This window comes from Bombina bombina, chromosome 5, assembly GCF_027579735.1.
Source record: "Bombina bombina isolate aBomBom1 chromosome 5, aBomBom1.pri, whole genome shotgun sequence".
In the NCBI taxonomy this organism is placed as follows: Eukaryota; Metazoa; Chordata; class Amphibia; order Anura; family Bombinatoridae; genus Bombina; species Bombina bombina.
Window position 1 is genome coordinate 339,385,407 of NC_069503.1, and position 20,942 is coordinate 339,406,348.

A 20,942-nucleotide genomic window follows, 5' to 3' on the forward strand; every position below is an offset into this window, starting at 1 on the left:
AGTAAAACCCACCACCCACACAACCAAACCCCCCAAATAAAATCTTATCTAAAAAAACCTAAGCTCCCAATTGCCCTGAAAAAGGCATTTGGATGGACATTGCCCTTAAAAGGGCATTTTAGTTCATTTTCAGCCCAAACCCTGATTGGAACAGCCAATAGAATGTGAGCTCAATCCTATTTTCTGATTGGATCAGCCAATAGGATTGAAGCTCAATCCTATTGGTTGATTGCATCAGCCAATAGGATTTTTTCACCTTTAATTCTGATTGGCTGATAGAATTCTATCAGCCAATTGGAATTCAAGGGACGCCATCTTGGATGACGTCACTTAAAGGAACCTTCATTCTTGAAGAGCCGTCGACAGAAGAGGATGCTCCGCGCCGGATGTCTTGAAGATGGAGCTGCTCCGCGTCGGAAGGATGAAGATAGAAGATGCCGTCTGGATGAAGACTTCTGCCCATCTGGAGGACCACTTCTTGCTGCTTGGATAAAGACTTCTCCTGGCTTTGTTGAGGACTTCTTGCTGCTTGGATGAAGACTTCTCCCGGCTTTGATGAGGATGGATGTCCAGTCTTCAAAAACTGTAAGTGGATCTTCGGGGGTTAGTGTTAGTTTTTTTTAAGGGTTTATTGAGTGGGTTTTATTTTTAGCTTAGGGTTTGGGCTGAAAAGAGCTAAATGCCCTTTCAAGGGCAATGCCCATCCAAATGCCCTTTTCAGGGCAATGGGGAGCTTAGGTGTTTTTAGATAGGATTTTATTTGGGGGGTTTGGTTGTGTGGGTGGTAGGTTTTACTGTTGGGGGGTTGTTTGTATTCTTTTTTACAGGTATAAGAGCTGATTTCTTTGGGGCAATGCCCCGCAAAAGGCCCTTTTAAGGGCCATTGGCAGTTTAGGCTAGGGTTTTTTTATTTTGGGGGGCTTTTTTATTTTAATAGAGCTATTAGATTAGGTGTAATTAGTTTAAATATTTGATCATTTCTTTTTTATTTTGTGTAATTTAGTGGGTTTTTTTTGTAATTTAGTTCATTGTATATAATTAATGTAATTTATTTAATTGTAGTGTAAGGTTAGGTGTTAGTGTAAGACGAGTGAGGTTTTATTTTACAGGTAAAATTGTATTTATTTTAGCTAGGTAGTTAGTAAATAGTTAATAACTATTTACTAACTATTCTACCTAGTTAAAATAAATACAAACTTACCTGTGAAATAAAAATAAAACCTAAGCTAGATACAATGTAACTATTAGTTATATTGTAGCTAGCTTAGGTTTTATTTTATAGGTAAGTATTTAGATTTACATAGGAATTATTTAGGTATTAATTGTAATTTTTATTTAGATTTATTTTAATTATGTTCCAGTTAGTGGGTGTTAGGGTTAGGGTTAGACTTAGGGTTAGGGGTTAATAACTTTAGTATAGTGTCGGCGACGTTGGGGGCGGAAGATTAGGGGTTAATAAGTGTAATGTAGGGGGCGGCAATGTTAGAGGCAGCAGATTAGGGGTTAATAAGTGTAGGTAGGTGGGGGCGACATTGGGGTCGGCAGATTAGGGGTTAATAAGTGTAGGTAGGTGGCAGCGATGTCGGGGTGGCAGATTAGGGGTTAATAAGTATAATGTAGGTGTCGGTGATGTCGGGGCAGCAAATTAGGGGTGTTTAGACTTGGGGTTTATGTTAGGGTGTTAGGTGTAAACATAAATTTTGTTTCCCCATATGAATCAATGGGGCTGCATTACGGAGCTTTACGATCCTTTATTGCAGGAGTTAGGCTTTTTATTAGCCGGCTCTCCCCATCGATGACTATGGGGAAATCGTGCACAAGAACGTAAAACCAGCTCAAAGCAGCGCTGGTATTTGAGTGCGGTATGGAGCTCAATATTGCTCAACGCTGCCATATTGCCTGCTAATGCCTTGTTTTTGCAAACCTGTAATAGCAGCACTATAGGGAGGTGAACGGTGGCAATAACTTGCAAGTTAGCACCGAACCGCTCATAACGCAAAACTCGTAATCTAGCCAAATGTTAGTAACAGTTTACTTGACAAACTCAGAAAATAGAAAACGTTCGTGTCTAAGGATGATAGGGTCCTCTTACTTAAAGGGACATTAAACCCAAAATGTTTCTTTCATGATCCAGACAGAGAATAGAATTTTAAACAACATTCCAATTTACCTCTATTATCTAATTTCCTTCTTTCTTTAGATATCCTTTGTTGAAGAAATAGCAATGCACATGGGTCAGCCAATCACATGAGGTATCTATGTGCAGCCAACAATCAGCAGCTACTGAGCCTATCTAGATATGCTTTTCAGGAAAGAATATCAATAGAATTAAGCAAAATTAAGCAAATTAGATAATAGAAGTAAATTAGAAAGTTGTTTAAAATTGTATTCTCTACCTCTGACTTCCGGAGGAGGAGCCCAGGTGTATGGTCAGGTGTTACACCTGCTCTGATCCCTTGCTCCACTGCAAGCTTGTTTGGCGAGATACAGCGCTTCAACCCTCAGACTTAGGGTAGCCTGCATAGCCCTTACCATCACGGAATTCAAAAGTGCCTTGCCAATGCACTAAGCTGCATAGCAGCAACTACAGGGTCACCATTTTTTATACCTCTATAACATTACTCGCAGCGCAAAAAGACAAGGGGGAAAGCACCCAAAATTTCAAACTGTAACCAGTATACACGCTGTGTATATATCTCTCCCAGAGATTTCCCCATAAGACGCTTTCATTGCTCATTGTCCTGGTATACTGAGTGTGGGGCTTAACGGAGGACGGAACTCTTTCCCTACCGCTAGGCTTAGCGGACATATTACAGCCACGGGAAAAGATTCATCAAACCTGCTCGACGCTGGGCTGAGAGGCGGAAGAGGGACAGGTGCTGTTTCCTGTGAGCGGTCCTGCCTTGGAGCAGGGACCTGCTCGTTGTTCCCCAGTTGGTTCGCCCTTCTCCTGGTTCCTGCCACAGATTGTGTGGCCCATCCTGGTATCACGGAGATATGAGAGGTAGCGCAGATCTGGGAGTGTTGTTTCCCTTGTTCTGGAGTTCCCTCCCACTGGTGCTGCGTGAGGGACCCGGGTCAGAAACTGCTGCGGGGTAATCTGTCCAGCTCTGGTCGGTTGCTTTTTCCTGATTCTCCGCCTCTGGCCAAAGTTGCAAAAATTGCAGAGCAGCCGGGTATTGTTTGTGCACAGGTACCCCCCCTCCCACCGGTGCTGCGTGAGGGGGGCTTGTCTCCCAGGAGGTCTCTCACAGGTCACAGCTGCAGCTAAGGACGGTAAAGTATATGAGTCGTTTTGCAACAATTTAACTGAAACACTAGCTGCAGTTTCTGTCGCACCAGCAAAAGTGAACTTGCTACAATTAAAATGTAACATAGTGATACATTAGATATCTGGGAATTTTTGCCTGGCTGTTGCTTTTTTCCTATTTTGTCTCATCACGGAGGCGAGTAAAAAGCTGTTATATTGGGACAAAATGCAAGCAAATTGAACTGCATATCCTTAAGTGCAAAGATTGCTGGACACTGGGGTTTTTTTTTGTTTTTTGTTTTGTTTTTTTTTCTGTTTTTTTGTTCTCCTTGCTGTTTATTTTTCTTGCTCTTTTTATTTTCTTATAAATGCTACTGTGTGCATGATAGTAATATGTAAAGTATCATGTGTTAGTGCAAAATATTATTAACTGGTTTCTTTAATGATTTACTCATGGTAAAAGCTAGTCTCTTAGCACCAATATTATAGATACCAAATAAATAAAATCACAGGTGCTTAATGACCAAGGTCTGGAGAATACAGCCCCTCAGCTCCCTGAGTAAACTGCCTAAATAAATATAAAACATGTAAAGGCTTGATTGTAATTTAAGGTAGCTAATCCAGTTTAGAATTTCCTTTCTCTGGAGAAGTTTGCCTAGATATATTATAACAACTCCAGTAAAGTCTTGTTAATATAAGGAAATGTAAAAACTGACATAAATAATGTTTTCAGTTAGAATGTGGAACTGTTAGTGCTTAGGGCATCTGCTGAATAAATCTTCAATTAAGCTTCTTAATTGATAAGTGGAAAAAACATACAAAATAAGTCTTCACTAAAACCTCCTATATTAAAAGCAGCACAAGGCCATAGCTTACACTGATAAAGATCCCTTTCTGTTTCACTCTATGACTGCCTATCAATAAATTAATAAACTCACTTTTTTTTCCCCTTTTCACCAGGAGATTCCTCTCCCCTCCCCCCTTCCCCCTTTTTTTTTTTTTGCCCTCCTTTTCACTTTTCCTTCACTTCACACACCCCTTCCCTTGCTGCACTCACAATATTTTTCTTTTTTCTTTCTTTCACCCTCACTATAGTTTATGGATAAATTTCTTCACGCACACAACAAATCTTCACCTCCAGTCATGGCAGCAAGACAGAGGGACAAAAAAAAAAACCTCTAATGAGGCCCTTGCAGAGGTACAGACACCTTCGCATAACACACTAATCACACAGGATCACAATGACATGCAAACTTTAGTTAGCAACATCTCAGAAGCTCTTGCACCTAAACTAGATGCTTTAAAAAATGAGATAAAACAAGACATCGCACTTCTTGCATCAGAAATTAAACAATTTGCTAATAGACTTTCCGAAGTAGAACAGAGAGTTTCTGATCTAGAGGACTTCACTACCACTCAGAATAGCAAGCTTGAGTTAGCTACCTCAAATATTCTTAAACTGCAAAATAAAGTTGAGGATCTAGAAAATCGTGCTAGAAGGAATAACCTAAGAATAATAGGTATCCCAGAAGAAAAACAGTTTGAGAATCTGACTAAATTTTTTACAAATACATTACCACAAATATTACAGTTTCCTGAAAACTATCCAAATATAATTATAGAGCGTGCCCATAGATTGGGCCCGGTAGCTTTGAATAAAACCAAACCAAGACCCATCATAGTTAAATTCCTGAATTATCAGGATAAACTAACTTTCCTCCAACTTTATCAAAAGCATCAACCTGTTTTTCTGGGGGGCACACAAATTTTTATATTTCAGGATTATGCAGTAGATACTGCAATGAAAAGAAGGGAATTAGCCCCATGGTGCACAAAGTTTATACAGCATGGGTTAAGGGCTACTATTTTACACCCAGCAAGGCTTAAAGTGGCATGTGATGATGATATGAATTTTTTTGACACAGCTACAGCAGCAGGTAAATTTTATGCAAATATCAGTCAGAAAAATAGGTAGAGATATGCTGATATAGGTGTCAACTAAAGATGCCTATGTTTCTTTTTGTTTTTTCTTCTCTATGCATTAAATTCCCTTTATTCCCTTTTCTCGTTTCAATGATGGCTGAACTCCTGCTGTCTGGGTTGGTTGAGAGTATGTGTGGCAAAACTCTCAACCTTCTATTATGTTTTTTTCTTTTCTTCTCTTTCTTCTATGTTTTTTTTTTTTATTTTCCTCTCCCCTCCTCTCCCTCTCCTACGTGTAAATAATTAGTAAGGCAACCGGATTTAAAATCATATCTTGGAACATTGGCGGCCTTACATCCCCCATTAAAAGAAAAACGATAATATCATATTTAAAGAAAGAGAACACGTCTATTGCATTGTTACAAGAGACGCATTTGAGAGCCGAAGAAGTTCCCAAGTTAAAGTCTTCCTGGGTAAAAGAAGTTTTTTTTTTCACCTAGTGTGAAACGTAAGGGTGGGGTGGCCATTCTGATGGGAAAGAAACTCAAATATGAAACGATAGACACTGAATCAGACCTGGAAGGGAAATATTTTATACTAAAGGTAAAAATTGCCAATACCCTTTACACCATATGTAATGTATATGCTCCGAATATTTTTAACTTGTTATTTTGGGAAAGATTACAAGTCAGGCTCATGGAATGTGCAGAGGGTTTCTTAATAATGGGTGGTGACTTTAATATGGCCCCACAATACCCCCTAGATAGAATGCGGCAAAATTTAGCCACTCAAAAGACCAAAAGGGACAAATTAGAGGCAAAATTGTTTTTAAGAATGTTCAATAATCTCAAAATCCATGACATTTGGAGATTACAACACCCCGATACACGTGATTACACATGCATGTCAAAAGCACATAAATCGCTTTCACGAATTGACTTACTTTTACTGGATGAACGTTTATGTAAACGGAAAGTTTTTGCTCAAATTTCACCTATAGTCATTTCAGATCATGCTCCTATTTCCCTTGAGTTTCAAATAGACGCCTCCCATTTAAGGAATAATCAATTTTTTATTCCTACATACCTGGCATCAGATGTTAAGTTCAAAAATTGGTTGGAAATAAAATTCAGGGAATACATGACATTTAATTCGGAAGCTCTGAATCGCCCTGACTTATTTTGGGAAACCGCAAAAGCGGTCTTAAGGAGAGAAATTCTGGCATACACCATCACACGAAGCAAAAAACTTAAAAAAAGGGAGAATGAGATTTTACGTGCAGTGACAAATGCGTATAACTCTTATTTAATCGAAAGCACACAGCTAAACTGGGCTAAGTATATCGCAGTGTTAGGAGAAAGGGACTCATTGCTGTTGTTTAAATCAACACAAAAGGATATCAGATTTTCTGCAAAATTACATAGGCATGGGAATAAACAGGTAAACTGCTGGCAAAACTTCTTAAACAGGAAAAGGGCTCTCAGATGATAGACGCATTAAATGTTAATGGTCAAAAAGTTAGGTCTTCTGAAGACCTTACCAGAACCTTTTTTAACTATTATACTGACTTTATATAACGCTGAACCTCTGAATACCACACAAAGAGATGACTTTTGGAAAAAGATTTTGCATCCATTAATACCTTTGGATGCACTAGAACAGTTGTATTCTCCTATAACCAACTTAGAAGTGGCCAACACAATTAAAAATTTACCCTCTAATAAATCTCCTGGCCCAGATGCACTCCCTAACGAATTCTCCAAAATAATTTCACAAAGTATAACACCCTATGTAACTGCTCTATTTAATTACATATATGTGCAGGGCAATGAGCCTACGGCAAATTTTTCAGCATCCTACACGACACTGCTTCTAAAAAAAGGGAAAGACCCAGTATTAAAGGAATCTTATAGACATATTGCTCTCATGAATTCAGATTACAAACTTTTAACTTCCATATTAGCCCAACGGCTGCAATTAGTTCTGCCCCTTATTATTAACCCTGATCAAGCTGGGTTTATAAAGAATAGGAATTCGTCCGCTAAAATCAGAGAACTCATGCTTATTATTGATTATCTTAGAACAAATGATGGCTCAGATTTACTAGGGGAGGGGCCTAACATGGATCAGGCAATTCTAGCCATAGATCCCGAGAAGGCTTTTGACTCGGTTCAGCACGACCATATTCTATTTTCACTAGAGCAATTTGGTCTGAAAGGGAATTTTCTTAAGTTTGTCACAAATCTGTGCCGTAAAGCATCTACAAGGATGATAGTTAATGGGTCTCTCTCACAGGATATTCTCCTGCGGCGAGGGACTCGGCAAGGTTGCCCCCTGTCCCCCCTCCTTTTTGATATTGCTATCGAACCGCTTGCCATATCAATAAGACAGCAATTAGAGGGAATTAAAATAGGAAGTCACGAATAAAAAATTGCACTTTACGCAGATGACATTCTGATCTATATGACTAACACCAAAACAAATAAACTCAGACTTCTTCTAATTTTACAACAATTCGGATCCTTTTCCGGATACAAAGTGAATGTCACAAAATCAGAATTTCTCTGGATTAAACAGACTAAGGAATCATGCATAAATATACCTTTTTCCATAGTCCAGGAGTCATTTAGATATCTAGGAATTATGATATCTCCGAACACTGATAAATGGTACTCCCTAAATATTACACCAATTAGAAATAAAATTAAAGATACTTTTAAAAACTGGCATAATTTACTGCTGTCCCTTTCGGGACGAATAGCTGCTTACAAGATGATTTTACTTCCAAAAATACTCTACATTCTTCAAAATACTCCTGTAATTCTTAGGAAAAAAGACCTGACATCCTTTGACTCAGCCTTGCGGTCATTTATATGGCAAAACAAGAGGTCTAGAATTTCCCTGCAGAAGCTCTATCTCTCCATAAAATATGGGGGTCTAGCTTTACATGATCTTAAGGCCTATAACTATGTCTCTCTGGCTCACATAGAAACAGACTGGATATTTTCAAAAGATTATATTACTAATAACAATCTTGAAAAAAATATAACAAATCCCATTTCTCTTGTTGCACTCATTCACGCTAATGTTCGTTTTATACCTCCTGCATTAAAGAAATTGAGATCCATATATAATCCAATTTTGGCATGGAAAAAGATGTGTAATAGGCTAGTTATAGAATACCGAGTCTCAAGATATCTTCCACTTCTGGGAAATCCTCAATTCCCAGCAGGTCTAAATTCAGTACTCTTTTAAAAATGGAAGCATAAGGGTCTTGTTAATGTAATACAAATAATAGACTTGGAAAGACAATGTGTTAAAACATTTGACTCCCTTAGGCATGAATTTAATCTTCCTCAAAGAAATTTCTTTGCTTATCTTCAAGCGAGACATTACGCTCAAAAACTGATAACTGGTCACGGCTGGAATTGGTCATTGGGAAATATCGAAAATTGGTTGGTATTAGCTAAAAATGGACGCATGTCAATTACTCCAGGGTATAATTCCCTAGTCTCAGACCGGGGAACATTGAACCTGGATAAGCTATGTATCAAGTGGGCTGCACTATTAATGCAAGAACTAGATCCCAAATTATTATATTCTTCAATTCAAGTTGTTATGCAAACAACTCTTTCCTCAACCTGGAGGGAGTCCCATTTGAAAGTAATTCACATGTCGTATTTCACTCCAGAAAAAGGGTTTAAATGTGGAAATGTCAACTTTGCTAGTTGTCCTAAATGTTCTTTTCCTTCCGCAAACCTTCTGCACATGACATGGACCTGTCCAAAAGTTAGAAACATCTGGCTGAAAGTCCAATTTTGGCTTCGCAAAATACTGAACAACCCCTCTCTGACAATATCTGCAGTAGATATGGTTTTCCTTTTTCGGAGAGTAAGCAAAGTAACAATAAAATTACTAATCTGACTATACTGGCCGCTAGATATTTCATTTTAAAAAAATGGAAATTACGAACAGTCCCTAGCATACCAGAAATTAAAAATTGCCTAAAGAAGCAATGTCTTCTTGAGCAAATTGATACTAATACAGATAACAACCATGAAGTTAACCAGGTTTTTTCTTAAATGGTCAATGTTTATAAAAGCACTCCCGCCAAATGAAATTGAATATCTAATATACCCTTTTCGGGATTCCGACCTGGTGTTGCTGGGGATATGGTAAATTTGCTCCCTTTTCCCTTTATCCCCTTTTTTTTTTTTTTCTTTGTTTTGTATAGCCTTGTTTCGCTCTATTTTCTCTTTTTTTTTCCCCTCTCCTCTCTCCTTTTTCCTTTTCTTTCTTTTTTCTTTGATTGTCAAATATAAAATCTCAACAATGTACACCCAAAACTGAACAGAAATCTAATTTTTGTGTTAATAGAATTAGTTTATCATATGTGTTATGTATTTCATTATCATGCCCGTTGTGTGGCTCTAAATTATATTGGAACATTGTATACATTGTTGATTGTAAATAAAGAAATTTAAAAAAAAAAAATTGTATTCTCTAATACTCTGGCTTAGAAGAAATAGTAGCTCTATCTCAGTTACCCCATTTAAAGTGGTTACAGATTCTTTTAAGTATTTAGGGATTCACATACCGATTAGTGTAAAAGATTTATACAAATTTAATATATCCCCTATACTTTCTACTATCAGGGAGAAACTTAAAATTTGGCAGAATTTGCCATTATCAGTTTCTGGTCATTCAGAACTGTTCAAAATGGTTCTCCTTCCCAAGCTTCTGTATATTCTCCAGAGCCTGCCTCTAATCTTACTGGAAAAAGACGTTCGCTTCTTTAATACCGCAATCAGACAATTTTTATGGCAAGGGAAAAGGCCCAAGATATCTCTCACTAAACTGACTGTGTCAAGGGAATATGGAGGCTTGGCACTGCCAAATATTAGAGCATATAATCTCAGCTTCTTAGCACGCATTGTTGCCGACTGGATTCACACTAAAAATTAAATTTTAAATAATGAATTAGAAATAAACGTCTGTGCGCCATATCTCCCTGTGGCTTTGATCCACTCTTCACCAAAGGAACTGCCAGCAAATATCAAGAGACTCAAAACTTTATCTAACCCCATTAAGGCATGGTGGAAATTAACCGGATCTCTTTCAGTGTCCAGCAGCGCCTCGAAACATCTTCCCTTGAGAGGGAACCCACGATTCCAAGCAGGTTTAAAATCAGAAGTTTTTGATAGATCGCATAATAAGGGCCTGGATAAACTAATTTATATAATAGACAAAGATAGGAATTGTATCAAAACTTTTGAGGAATTAAAAATTGAATTTAATCTACCTAATAAAGACTTCTTCGCTTACCTGCAAATAAGGCACCTCGCTACCGAAATAATTAAAGAACAAGGCCATGGCTGGACACTAGGCAAGCTGGAAAGCTGGCTCGCCTTAGCAAAAATCGGCCTTATGTCTATTTCCCCATGCTATCAAACACTTATTTATGAGAAAGGAGCTCTATTATTAGATAACTTGGCCTTAAAATGGAGCTCTCTGATTCCTCAGAGCAATATTGAACTGAAAAATCTACAATCATCAATTAATAAAGTTGCATCTTCTACATTATCGGCCACATGGCAAGAGTCTCACCTTAGGCTCCTTCACAGGACATACTTCACCCCTGAGAAAGGCCATAGAATCCATAATCAGCAATTTAATAAATGCCCCAAATGTTCCTACCCAGCGGCCGACTTGATTCATATGTTCTGGTCTTGCCCAAAAATAAGAAATTTATGGAACAGACAAGAGTTCTGGCTCAAAACTACACTAAAAATTAAATCACTCTCCTTGTCATTATACCAAATTATACTGTGCCTGAAGCCGGAAGGTAGCTATCAGGATAATGATAAATTAGTAACTCTTTCTATATTAGCTACCAGATATTTGATTTGTAAGAAATGGAAGTTAAGAGCCCTTCCTACAATCTCTGAAGTTAAAAACTATTTAAAAAAGCAATGTGTACTAGAACAGAAGGACACAAACATCAATAAAGAACCAGATATAAGGAATTTTTTCAACAAATGGGCAGCTTTTATAAAAATATTTCATGAAAGTGATATTGACTATTTGATCTTCCCATTTAAAAATTCAGAGATAGTTCTTCTTGGTATCTGGTAGATTGGGAGAGGGGAGAGAGATATGTTAGGGGGGATTTTTTTTTTTTTCTCTCTCTCTGGTTGGTTGGGTGGTTAACTGGCCGGTTAATTTTGTAAATTGTTTTATTTTTTTATTTATTTATTTATTTTTTTTATTATTTTTTTATTTTTATTTTTTTTTCTTCTTAAGTTGATCTTATATTAGAATGATTGGTGTTCATGGTGGGTGAGAAAATTGAAGGAATAAACCCAGCAGAGAATATAATTAACTTTTGTTCTTTGTATTTTTTCGTTATGTTATACTGATAACGTACATTGCTACAAACTCTGCATAATATCAAGAGCATTGACAATAACTGCCTTTCTGGCTCATATTTGTTTTGTAAAATGAACTGCCCTGCGCGGCGTAAGATACGTTCTTGTTTTCTTTTTTTGTTGAACTGTATATAATGCTGGTTGTAAATAAAGACTTTAAAAAAAGAAATTGTATTCTCTATCTGAATCATGAAAGAAAAAATGTGGGTTTAATATCCCTTTAACACACCACTGCTCCCACTTGCTTTCTCCACAGAGGGGCGTCTTGGAGCAGTGCATTCACATGCTGTGAAGGACCTCTTACACTCACACATTCATAACAAAAGATGTTAAAACTAATGTATTTGCTATATAAAAATATATTAACCAAGTCTTAACATTTTTATAAAGAGATGAAACACATAGTTAAAGTCAGTTCCAGAGCAGCAATGCACTACTGGAACCAAGCTGAACACACCAGGTAAATAAATGACTGGAAGCATAGGTGTGTGGGCACCAAACACCACCTACCTCCCCATAGTGCATTGCTCCACCTGAGCCTACCTATTTATGTTTTTCAACAAAAGATACCAAAAAACAAAGTAAATTTGATATTAAAACTAAATTCAAATGTCCCTCAAAATTGCATGTTCTGTTTGAGTATAAAGTAAAATTTTTATTTTTATGTCCCTTAAGCTGTTTAAATATAAAGTGAAGCAAACAGGATGTATGCGACTGTGTACAAATGAGTCTTGGGACACAATGTTGTTTTTATTTAACACAATAACATCCTAGAAAAAACAAAGCACTATAATATTTTTGAAACATTCCTACCTAGATGGGACAGAGATGACACATGTTTAATTATAATGTCCCTCTAAATCAGAAACGTATTGTGTTTACTTAGGTATGTTGTGTAAAACAGTCCAACATTTTTTTCAAGAAGATGTGGTTATTGATTTCAATGAATTAAAAAACCATGCACAAATTGCTATGAAATCCTTCTCTCCCTTCTGTCCTCTAAGCTGATTGGAAAAATAACTCATCATAGTATCAGTACTTAGCAATCTATGTAAATATCATGATCCACACAGCTGTAGTATAGTATTGTTTGTCACAGCTGTTCTATAGAAAGCATATTTACTGTAATATAGCCTTATGCTTATCCCAGGACAATAAGAATGCCTGGGATAAGTATAAGGATATCCTACTACTAGATAAGTTTACACTTTTAGGAAATATCGGGCAGACTTGCTGGGCCTATAGCTCTTATCTGCCATCAAAATCTATGTACCGTATGTTTCTAACATGTATAGCTGTATTACACTACATTGTATGTTACTGTATATAAAGATAATCTAGGTAGTTATTTGTTTCTGGAAAGCACCTGACACATTAGGCATATGCTATTACAGAAGCTGTGAGTGTGTGGATTTGAGAGAGTGTACGAGACACTGTTCTCACATGACCTGAGCAGTGCACTATAAACAATCTTCCGTTCCAATCACGTGTCAGCAAACATCATACGTCTTCCTGTTCCAAAGACTGAGAGGGAATTACAACAGCTACAGAGTAGTAAAACACCATATAAAAGGGTCTTTTTACAGTATAAGGTATGTAGAATTATTATAGATTACAATAAAAGGATTTAGAGATCAGCAATCAAATAATGTCAGTTTTATGCTCTTGATTCTGACTTTTGGCTTCTAGTAATAATAAGACGCATCTCTGGCAAACATTTAACTCTGGTCAGTAAATAATTGATATGTCTTGTTATTATACAGTAGCAGTTTGTGTTGGTATAATATTAACTAGAGAAAATTCATATTAAAATACATTATTTACAGCAGCATATGTAAGAACTATTGTATTATTAATCTGTATCTACTTGTCATATAGCAATTCTGTTTTGAGTGGAAAATGTTACACTGAGTTGAACAGATAAGAATACATTTTACTGTTTATATAAGATTTTCCTCCAAATGTTTAAATTCAAATTCAGCGTGTGCGTTTTTTGCTTTATTTTCTATGTGATTACATTCAGGCCTGTTTGGATTATTTAAAGGTACATTCTAATTCTAATTTACATGATTTCATTTATTAGAGCATATCAATTGTGCATTAGTTGTTTAAGCTTACTATGGGCTTGATTATCTAACATTCTCTAGAGCAGATGTTAAAAAACACATTGACACTAACAGAGGTTGCCCTCAGGGAATTCTTTAAAAAAAAGGGGGGCTGTCCCTGCAAGATGTCTCCCATAGAAAGTAATAAAGCTCAATAAATAGGGAAACTGCTTGGGAGACCAAAGTATGCAGGGAGCAGGGGGTGCACTTTAACCTCTTAATAACCACATCATACCCTTACGTCGCTGGTCATTAAGGGATTGTCTGGGTATAACAGAGTTGGTCTATTAGACCCTCCCTCTGAAAGCTTCCTACTTGAATTGAAATTCTGCAATGTCTTCTTTTTTGTGTAGAGTTACAGTATGTTGGTTTGTGTGCTTTAGAAATTGCCTCTCACATGGTTATGTCAGGAGAGTGTTGTTTTTTATCAAATAAAAATGTAATTCTTACTGGCTGTAATGCACCTAATACTAATGATGCCCTTTTGTTCAGCAGGCTGCCTATTTTTATGTATTTTTGCAGAAGTTCAGTCAATACCTGTGAATGATCACAAACAGTCTTTTTCATCTAACAAGCTGTCTTTTTTTTAACATAGTCAGGACATCAGAGGTCTGTAGCAAGCTATAAGTCTACAGATGGCACTTCAAGCACTTAAACAATATTCTGCTTATTGCTACTTTAAACTACACTTGGAGGAAAAAAATCTATTTTTTAAGTGAATCGACTTTCACTAGTTCGTATAAGATTCTAGGAGGTATTCATACACTCAGAAGGGACCAATGTCCTTATTGTGGATAAAAGTTTATTTCTTTGCCATTTTTTTTTTTTTTTTTTTTAAACAGTCTACAGTAAAAATCCCTTTCAGCATGAATTTGAATCTGTACACTGGGAGGGATGGCTTCTATCTCTTACATGGTCCAGGAGGTCAGATGGTTTTTGTGTCTTTTTCTGATTGTTTTTTGCAAAGGATTCAATTTTCTTCCTTTTCCTTAGCGCCTTCTGCATTTGACAAAAGGCTTTCCAGTATCAGAGCCACGCTGAGTGATTTTCAAAGATTCACTTGAGCATGTCATAAGTGACTACTGTTTTCCAAGCCCAGCTTACAGAACGGTCCCTAACTTACATACGGCTAGATTACGAGTTTGGCGTTAGCCTTAAAAAGCAGCGTTGAGAGGTCCCAATGCTGCTTTTTAACGCCTGCTGGTATTAAGAGTCTGGAAGGTACAGGTCTACCACTCACTTTTCTTCTGCGACTCGAGCATACCGCAAATCCCCTTACGTCAATTGCATATCCTATCCTTTCAATGGGATTTGCCTAACGCTGGTATTACGAGTCTTGGAAGAAGTGAGCAGTAGACCCTCTCCTGCTGTGAAGATTAAAAGGTAAGTTTTTTTTCTCAACAGGAGTGAAATCTAAATTTTGATGAATTAAAGTGCCCCTGTTTTTAATCGAATTTTTAAAAACAGGGCACTTTAGCATCAAAATTGACATTCACTTTTATTAACTATTTAATAACTACCTAGTTAAATAAAGACAAATATATCTGTAAAATAAATCCTAACCTAAGTTACAATTACACCTAACACTACACTATCATTAAATAAATTACCTAAACTACCTACAATTAATTACAATTAAATTAAATAAACTAAATTACTAAAAAAACAAACACTAAATTACAGAAAAAAAAAGAATTACAAGAATTTTAAACTAATTACACCTAATCTAATACTCCTAATAAAATAAAAAAGCCCCCCAAAATAATAAAATTCCCTACCCTATACTAAATTACAAATAGCCCCCTGAAGATCTCCCTACCTTGAGCCGTCTTCACCCAGCCGGGCACAAGTGGACCTCCACTTCCAATCAGCCAATAGAATGCCAGCTCAATCCTATTGGCTGATTGGCTCAGCCAATAGGATTTTTCCTACCTTTATTCCGATTGGCTGATAGAATCCTATCAGCCAATTGGAATTCAAGGGACGCCATCTTGGATGACGTCATTTAAGGAACCTTCATTCAGGACGTCGTTTGAAGAGGATGGCTCCATGTCGGCTGGCTTGAAGATGGACCCGCTCTGCTCCGGATGGATGAAGATAGAAGATGCCACCTGGATGAAGACTTCTGCCGCTTGGAGGACCTCTTCTGCCCCGGATCGGATGAAGACTTCTGCCCCTCTGGAGGTCCACTTGTGGTCGGCTGGGTGAAGATGGCTCAAGGTAGGGAGATCTTCAGGGGGGTAGTGTTAGGTTTTGTTAAGGGGGGATTGGGTGGGTTTTAGAGTAGGGTTGGGTGTGTGGGTGGTGAGTTTTAATGTTGGGGGGGATATTGTATTTTTTTACAGGTGAAAGAGCTGATTACTTTGGGGCAATGCCCCGCAAAAGGCCCTTTTAAATGCTATTTGTAATTTAGTTTAGGGTACAGAATTTTATTATTTTGGGGGGCTTTTTTATTTTATTAGGGGGATTAGATTAGGTGTAATTAGTTTAAAATTCTTGTAATTCTTTTTTTTTCTGTAATTTAGTGTTTTTTTTTATTATTATTATTAGTTTATTTAATTTAATTGTAATTAATTGTAGGTAGTTTAGGTAATTAGTTTAATTATAGTGTAGTGTTAGGTGCAATTGTAACTTAGGTTAGGATTTATTTTACAGGTACTTTTGTACTTATTTTAACTAGGAAGTTATTAAATAGTTAATAACTATTTAATAACTACTGTATTGTACCTAGTTAAAATAAATACAAAGTTGCCTGTAAAATAAATATAAATCCTAAGCTAGCTACAATGTAACTATTAGTTATATTGTAGCTAGCTTAGGGTTTATTTTACAGGTAAGTATTTAGTTTTAAATAGGAATAATTTATTTAATAGTAGTAAATTTATTTAGATGTATTTAAATTATATTTAAGTTAGGGGGGTGTTAGAGTTAGGGTTAGACTTAGGTTTAGGGGTTAATAAATTTATAATAGTGGCGGTGACGTTTGCGGCGGCAGATTAGGGGTTAATAAATTTAATATAGTTGCGGCGACGTTGGGGAGCAGATTAGGGGTTAATAAATATAATGTAGGTGTCGGCGATGTTGGGGGCAGTAGATTAGGAGTTCATAAGTATAATTTAGGTGGCGGCGGTGTCCGGAGCAGCAGATTAGGGGTTAATAAATTTAATATAGTTGCGGCGACATTGGGGGGCAGATTAGGGGTTAATAAATATAATGTAGGTGTCGGCGATGTTGGGGGCAGTAGATTAGGGGTTCATAAGTATAATGTAAGTGGCGGCAGTGTCCGGAGCGGCAGATTAGGGGTTAATAATATAATGTAGGTGTCAGCGATAGCAGGGGCAGCAGATAAGGGGTTAATAAGTGTAATATTAGGGGTGTTTAGACTCGGGGTTCATGTTAGGGTGTTAGGTGCAGACATAAAATTCATTTCCCCATAGGAAACAATCGGGCTGCGTTAGGAGCTGAACGCTGCTTTTTTGCAGGTGTTAGGGTTTTTTTCAGCCGGCTCAGCCCCATTGTTTCCTATGGGCTCTACGCTCACCTTTTTGCGGCTGACGCCAGGTTTAAAAAAACCTGTAATACCAGCGTTGTCTTAAGGGAGCGGTGGGAAAAAAAGGCTCGTTAGCACTGCACCCCTGTTACCGCAAAACTCGTAATCTAGGCGTTAGTTTTCTCTTGGCCATTTTGAAAAGCAGTTTCAGGGCAAAGTGGTCTGGATCTTGACAGTCAACACTGGTTTGTGATATATTAACTACCAGGGTACTACTTGCAGTTTGCTGGTATTATAGGAAGTAATTGCAATGTTTCTCTGGGTGCAGAAGTTTGTCCTACATAAAACAAGCAGAATATTTTCCAGAAAGTGCTATGACATAGATTTTCTCCAGCCAGGTCTCATAATGGTACATAACACGGAAGGGGACTGTACTCTCATACCAGACCGGGTACACATCCCATGACCCTGCAACATGCTAAGCCCTGGGTGCTCACGGGCACTCACAGGAAGCTGTGCTGTCCCCAGAGTCACAGGCAGTTAACCCCAGACAGGTTTGGGTGCAAGAACCATAGGGAAAATTACAATACAAATTTATACAACACTCAGAGAAAGTCCAGCACTCACTTACAAGCTCTCAGCTAAGAGCTTGTAAGTGAGAGCTGGACTTTCTCTGTGTCTCAGAATGGTACATGTCAGTCTCTTCAATGGGGTAGTCTTTAGTTGGAGGATCTAGAAATAGATTGTATGGTGTCTAAAATAATAAATTTCCTTGTTTCTGAAGTGGCTTTCCTATATGCAATTCATTGGGATGTGCCTTTTTTGCAGACATGAAAATATTTTACTTAGTTTTGTGGGTCCTCCTATAATTTCAAGGTTGTTTTGCTACTTTCTACCAGGTACGGCAACTGTTCCTCCTGATCCCTCAGAACTTGGTTTCTTCTGCCCCAAGGTTTGGCACAAGAGTGATCATGGTTCTTTCCTGTCACTCTGTGCATTTTGTTTCTGGATCTCCTCTGCCATTTAAATCTGGAAGAGTTCTGTGTAGTGCTATGGCAGCTAAATGTTTTGCAATCTATAGTTTGCAGTCTTCCTCTGCTATCAACAAAGAGCTTTCATTTATTATTGCCTATTATTAGACTAAGGATACCTGCTTTCCATTGTATGATAATCAGGGTTCTTTTTGCTACAGTTTTTTCTCTCTATCAAGTACTGACATTTTTGTGTGTGTGTGTTTTTGTTTTTGCATAATCCTATATTATCTCTGCTATTTTAGTACTTGTTAGGTTTAGGAGCCCTTTGACTTTTTTGTTTGCTTCTTAATTTGGGTCATAGCCTTTCTGTTCACAGATTGGTGACATCTCCATGGCATCTCTCTCTGGTCCTTGATGTCATTTAACATTAGGAGGGGGCATCCCACTGTCAGGGCCGGTGCTAGGATTTTTGGCTACATAGGCAAAGACACATTTTGCCGCCCCCCCCAAAAAAAAAAAATGATATACCCTGTGTAATAGATATTTCTGCATGACATAAATGTGCAGGTAACAACATTTACCTACACACGCACATACTCATACAATTTTACACATGCATACATATTTTCACACACACACTTACACATATTTACAGATACATACACACACACACACATTTACACACACATATTTACACATACATACACACATATTTACACACACACATTTACATATACATAAATACACACACATATTTACATATACATACACACACATATTTACAAATACATACGTACACATTTTTACATATACACACATATTTACATATACATACACACACATATTTACACATACATATTTACACATACACACATTTACACATACACACACACACACACACACACACAAATATTTACATATACATACACACATACACATATTTATACATACACACACACATATATTTACACATACACACACATATTTATACATACACACACACATATTTATATACACATACATACACACATTTACACATACATACACACACATATTTATACATACATACACACACATATTTATACATACACATACACATATTTACACATACATACACACACATATTTACACATATATTTACACATACATACACACATTTACACATACATACACACACATATTTACACATATATTTACACATACATACACACACATACATACACACATTTACACACACATATATTTACACATACATACACATTCATACACACACATTTAAACATACATAAACACACATATTTACAGCAGCATAAGTGTCATGTCACTCTGAATTCACGTCTTATATCCCCAAGTTGAGCTGAGACACAGCCAAGCAAAACTCTCTCCCTACCCATCCCCCTCTCCTGTTTGCCTCCCCTCTGCTTACTGTGAGGTGCTTGTGTCCGATTTACCAGTTACATTGTGACCTCCCTCTGCAGGAACAGCTCCCTTGCTTATAAATCTTGTTTAACCGAGCAGAGCACAGTATCTCTCTGCACGGAGCTAGGACTGCATTAAGCAGATACTCCCACAAATGGCACTAAGGGTTAAACACAGTGCTTTTAGGACATTAACATATATATACACACAACAGCCCTGCATAAATCAGAAAAAAAATATATATATTTAAAAAAACAAAGCAAGCCTGTCCTTTAAAAGCAAGTGTTTATTTAAGCAAATGGTTCAGAACATGCAGCATGGAAAATAGCTCAGACAGTGCAGTAAAAGTAAACTTGTAGTTAACTGTCTGAGAGCTATTTTCCGTGGTGCAGTTTCTGAGCTGTTTGCTTAAATAAACACTTGCTTTTACAGGACAGGCTTTGTTTTTTTTATACGCTTTACTTTAGTACAGGTTTTGCTTTACCTGTGACTGTCTGCTGCCATGCCAAATCAGAACTGCTGAGCTACTTGAAGTTCCAGCCAGGACAGCGCAACTCCTGCTCCAGCAGCTCCCCCCCCCTCATCCTTTCCCTACAGAAGCCCGCGCGCACTGAACAGATGTAGCCTGTGCGCGCTGGAAACATTTGAATTTCAGCAAATATTTTTAAAAATGTAACTTAGCTACATATGTATTAGCACGGCACCCCAATTTCTCAATTCGCCCTAAGAAAATTTAAGGTTATCTATCTGGACTGGGGGCAGACCGCAACGCAAGCTGCTTCAGGTTGTCAGTTGTCACCGGCAGTTTGCGCCCACATACTGTGGCGCCCTAAGGCCATTGCCTAACTTGCCTTTATGCAAGCGCCGGCCCTGCCCACTGTAGTAATCTCTTAAAGAGCAAAAGTCTAAGCTTTAAAAGGGACATAAAACTCATTTTTTTTATTTCATGATTTAGAAAGAGCATGCAATTTTAAACAATTTTCTAATTTATTTATATTATATAATTTGCTTCATTCTCTTGATATCCTTTGCTGAAAAGCATATCTAGATAGGCTCAGGAGCTGCTGATTGGGGACTGCACATAAATGCCTTGTGTGATTGGCTCTCCCATGTGCATTGCTATTTCTTCAACCCAGGATATCTAAAGAATGAAGTAAATTAGATAATAGAAGTAAATTGGAATGTTCTTTAAAACTGGATTCTCTATCTGGATCATGAAAGAAACATTTTGGGTTTAGTGTCCCTTTAAGCTTTTTCTGCAAAGAGCCTTTTTTTATTTTCTTCCATTAAAATAACAATTGTTCTGTTTCAGTTCCAGATCTCCTTTTTGAGGTGTTTTTTCCTGTTTCATTT

The 20,942-nt window shown here is 37.3% G+C and overlaps 1 protein-coding gene across 1 annotated transcript in view; it reads left to right on the plus strand.

Moving 5' to 3' along the window:
• The first annotated feature begins 13,119 nt into the window (after window positions 1-13,119).
• LOC128660336 (ATP-binding cassette sub-family B member 5) overlaps window positions 13,120-20,942 on the plus strand; it is a 414,907-nt gene continuing 407,084 nt past the window's right edge. The window contains exon 1 of the mRNA XM_053714135.1: window positions 13,120-13,193. The gene's annotated coding sequence lies outside the window, so the exon portion shown is untranslated. The remainder of the gene's footprint in view (window positions 13,194-20,942) is intronic.